We start from the raw sequence: 5,333 nt of genomic DNA, 5'->3' as shown, positions 1-5,333 counted from the left end.
AGAACAAGAAGAAGAAAGGGGAGAAGAATAACAACCCTTCACTTATGATCATAATCAAGAACTTGAAGAGCCCCTTGGTGATAAATCATTCCCGCCTTGACTCAAGACCCAACATTTCTCTCTCTCCTTCTCTGTTTCTCTTTTTCTCTCTCTGTTTCCTTCTTTCTGTCTCTGTCTCTGTCTCTGTCTTTGTTTCTCTCTCTCTCTCTCTCTCTCTCTCTCTCTCTCTCTCTCTCTCTCTCTCTCTCTCTCTCACTCTCTCTCTCTCTCTCTCTCTCTCTCTCTCTCTCTCTCTCTCTCTCTCTCTCTCTCTCTCTCCTTCTTCTTCTTCTTCTTCTTCTTCTTCTTCTTCGCAACTTATTCTTTTCCACATTTTATTAACGGCATTTTCTCAAAGGGGAGTTAAGCCCGAGAGAAAAATCATTCCCCAGCTCAGGAATATGACTTTCTCTGATGAGATTCAGGAGAGAGATTCTTGGTGCTGCGCTGGTGCTGTTCAGTCTATCGTTTATCTGTCTGTCTGTCTGTATTGTCTGTTGCTCTCTCTCTCTCTCTCGCTCTCTCTCTCTCTCTCTCTCTCTCTCTCTATCTATCTATCTATCTATCTATCTATCTATCTATCTATCTCTCCTCTTCCTCTTCCTCTTCCTCTTCCTCCTTCTCCTCCCCCATCCCCCTCATCCTCCTTCTTCCCCTTATAACAACTACAAGAAAATCAATACTTTTACTCTCTTTCTTTCTTTCTTTCTTTCTTTCTTTTTCAGTCACAAGCAGATAGAATAATACAAACAAGCACGCAGAAAAGTACAAACGCTTCTCACACAGATCCTGGCGACAAAAAAAAAAAAACTATATAAAGAAAGCCCATTGAGAAAGTGACATATAAATCTGCAAAATCAAAGTTCATTTTCAGAGCTAAAGGTGATATATATTTCGATTTTTTTCCGTTTAGTTTTGCTGGGTTTTTAGCTTTTTTTTTTTTTTGGTCATGGTTTTTCAGTATTTTTTTTCCTCCTTCCTTTTTCTTTTTATCATTTCTCTGACATTTCCGTTTCTGTTAGACTATTACAACAATTTGCTTTGAGAAAGTGACAGACAGAAACATAATAATGGCTCAGATAGGAAATGATTTAGGCGCCCATTTTGAAAATCAATTCTCCCCATACTAGCATCATTAGTATATAGTCGTTATTATAAAAAAAAAATATATATATATATATAACAAATGTTAAAATGATAAATAAAGGCTGTTTCGGAATTCACTTTATTGCAATAAGAGTTAATTATGTACTAATGCATCATTATAATTTAGACTAATGGAGTTCAATGAAGATTAAAGTCTATTCGGTAGGATAATGTGCTATAATTTACCAATGATCAAGGCATTATTAGCAACACAAACTAGCACTTAAGGCTAATCATTCATGGAAAATAAATACTTTGAGGACTAGGAATGATATGCACGAAAATAAACAAAATTTTGTGTAACTATCTTTGTCTAACAATTTTTCCGTCTAATTATCTATATGTGTGTGTATGTTGGGGGGGAAGGGGGCTATGTGTCTTAGTGTGTTTGTTTGTGCGTGTGTGTCTGTGTGTCTGTGGAGGAGGGATGTTCGTATATATGTATGGAAAATGCAATGTCATCCTTTTCCCAAAAAAATTCAGAAATCTACAACGCACAAAACCTCTATTTAATTCCCGGTTAATATTACCCGTTAGTTTCTCGTGATATAGATCGAACTAATTACGTCTGTGCGCCGGCCTGGGTTCGGTCTTAAGTGTTTTGGATTTGACTCGAAGCAAGACTGATCGGAGCGTGTTTACGGAAGACGGTCGCTCTTCGATAACCAAGGCAGGAACGTGCTTTTAGCCTTCAAAGGACCTTTGTTTCATGTGGTTTTATGTATACACACACAAACACACACACACGCGCGCCCGCGCGCTCACACATACACACACACACACACACACACACACACACACACACACACACACACACACACACACACACACATACACACACACACACACACACACACACACACACACACACACACACATGCACACACATATATATGTGTGTGTTATATGAGAAAGAGACATATACATACATACATACTTATATATATATATATATATATATATATATATATATATATATATATATATATATATGAATATATATATATATATATATATATATATATATATATATATATATATATATATATATGTATGTATGTATGTATGTATATGTGTGTGTGTGTGTGTGTGTGTGTGTGTGTGCGTGTGTGTGTATGTGTGTGTGTGTGTGAGTACATGTATATACTTCTTGAATGTACCAATTCATCCAGCGGCCTTCGTCAAACTCACTACGCTGCCAAACAAAATGACTTTCAGAGCTACAAAGTTGCATTAACGACCGTCAAATTCAACAATAAAATTGGAACGGAGACCAAGACTCCCATCTCTAATCAAGAGCGACCTCCGGGCTTACTTACTTACCCACGTGTTCCTTGGATCGTGACTGCGTACGCGCGCGCGCGCGCGCGTGTGTGTGTGTGTGTGTGTGTGTGTGTGTGTGTGTGTGTGTGTGTGTGTGTGTGTGTGTGTGTGTGTGTGTGTGTGTGTGTGTGTGTGTGTGTTTGTTTTTTCCATTTCATTTCCTTATGTATTCTTTATCCAACAAACTCATCATCTTTGTACATCAACATGGTTTTGCGTGTGTGTATGTAGGCCTATGTACTCCCTAATAACTTTAATCGTAGCTATATAGTTTGAGTGTATGTCTCTTTGTCATTAAGTGTAAAATTGTGAAATGTGTGTGTGCTACATTTCCTCTGATAGTCTTCTTATGGATAATGTGATTTTCGTGAAACTAAATGAACTCGCAAGATTTTGCTCTGTCATATTAGTTTACATGTAGTTCTTCGGAAGGAAATGTAATATGGAAAACTTTAAACTTCATAAATGCAGAATGGGTTTGACAGAGAGGAAAGAAAAAGATTTGCTATTTAAAAGCTTCATTTCAAAAGTATATATGAAAGAAATATATCCCAGTTAGTATTTTTCTTTCTGTAAATCTTTGTAGCGTATTGAACCAGATATCACATTAAGATTTAAAAAAAAAATCATTTTCATGAATATTACTGTTAATCTTCAAAACGTAAAATGAGATTCGTTTATTCACTGAACACTAGCAGTAATGAACCTTTTAATAGGAGATAAAAGCATAATAAAAAAAAAGATAAATAAAAAAAACGTGAAATTTCCCATTTTAGATAATGCATTTTTGCGCATGCTTTATGCACGATATCTTTTACATTCATGTGTGTTTCAAAAGCAAATTAACTGCTAATGAAATGCATACAATCTCGCTTTCATGTGATACTGAACGAAATGCTATCGTTGTGTTTCGGCTTTGAAATACTATGACATGCATTTGTAGATCAGTCACAGTTAATTACCCAAATTAAATTCTTGGCAATATATACATTATTTTTCTTTGTTCTTTTTTCTGTGTCCAGTGTGGTTTTGTGTCTGGGTATATCGCCGCTTATTTCTATAGTATGTAGCCCTGATGTGGCGTTAGGAGTAATGATGATAATATAATCTTGGTAGAGTCAGCTGATGGAACTGAAACTCTTTATAACTCATTATAAGCCTTGGTTAATAACGGCTCTGTCTCACACACACGCACACTCTCTCTTTCTCTCTCTCTCTCTCTCTCTCTCTCTCTCTCTCTCTCTCTCTCTCTCTCTCTCTCTCTCTCTCTCTTCTCTCTCTCTCTCTCTCTCTCTCTCTCTCTCTCTCTCTCTCTCTCTCTCTCTCTCTCTCTTTCCTCATTTAAATTATCATCGTTATTATTGTATCTCTCTATGTCTTTCTCTCTCCTTTTTTGTTAAGTCTAACATATTATATTATCTATATCATACTTATAATTAATTTTGTTATCATCATTACTAATATTCTACTTACCAATGTCATTTAAGTTATCATCGCTCTTATTATATCTATTATCAGTATTATCATTCTTATCATAATCGTCATTATTGTCATTATCATTATCATTATTGCTATTATTATCATCAATGTTATTATGATTTTCATTGTTATTACTATCATTTTCATTATCCTCATTATGTCCATTATCATTATCGAAACTCTTACTATTTTCAGCCATATCATTCATTTTTTTAGCACTACTATTACCATTGTTAGGACTGAAACATTTGTATCCATTTTAATTTTTAATTCCATTTTAATCCCATCGTAATAACTGTAAATGTCCTTCTCACTATTATTTTTCATCTCTTTCATTCATTCTTTCTCTACACGGAGAACAAAAGAATTTCTCTCCTCGCAGAAGGATCTATATTAAGCGATTTTTGCTTCTCATTGTATCCGGAGAAAGGAGAAGAGAGAGAGAAAATGGTGAATTAAACTCATTCATTCTCTCTCTTTCTCTCTTTTTCTCTTTCTTCTTCCCCCTCTTTCCCTTTCTCTCTCTCTCTCTCTCTCGTTCTCTCTCTCTCTCTATCTCTCTCTCTCTCTCTCTCTCTCTCTCTCTCTCTCTCTCTCTCTCTCTCTCTCTCTCGCTCTCTCTCTCTCTCTCTCTCGAAGTCATATCCGTTCATCTATTGTTCGCGTTATAAAAGCCCCCAGAGGCTTCCGCAGTTTCTCGGGGGTTTCCTCGTCTTGTGCCTCCCTCTTCTGCATCTTTGGGTCTTTGAATTGATGCGCCCGGACTGAAGTTCTTCGTTAAAGATGAGTGGTCTGGTCGAGCCGTGTAATTCAGCCGGTGTAGGGTGTACGTGATCTCTCGTTTTTTTTTTTTTTTTTTTTTTTTTTTTTTTTGCGGGGGGGGGGGGTATATGGGAGGTATATGTGTATGTATGCTTTTTGTTTGTTTCTGTTTGTTTGTTCTGTGCGTCTCTCTTTTTGTCTCCGCTTCAGTTTGTTTGACCTCTCTCTCTCTCTCTCTCTCTCTCTCTCTCTCTCTCTCTCTCTCTCAAACACACACTCATGTGTGTGTTTGTATGTCCGCATGTCGTGTGTGTATAGGCATATGTGTATATTCGCGTGTATGTGTATGCGTGCTTAACGCATGTATCCAGTCCTCAAGTCAAGTTCAACTCTCACTTTTGCTTGAATCTCTCTCAAGCAAGCACCAACAGAAGCATTTCTTCCCGGCCAAACGACATCCCTGAAGGCAAGCAAAATAAATCTTGTTTTGACTCGCTTCTGTCGAGAATATCATATTGTGCGACTCAGAGACAGCTTCTCGCTTGTATTGTCCTCGGAACTGGCGGAGCTTCTCCCGCTAAAGA

Source organism: Penaeus monodon, chromosome 8 (genome assembly GCF_015228065.2).
Source record: "Penaeus monodon isolate SGIC_2016 chromosome 8, NSTDA_Pmon_1, whole genome shotgun sequence".
Lineage (NCBI taxonomy): Eukaryota > Metazoa > Arthropoda > Malacostraca > Decapoda > Penaeidae > Penaeus > Penaeus monodon.
Note: the sequence above shows the minus strand (reverse complement) of the source record.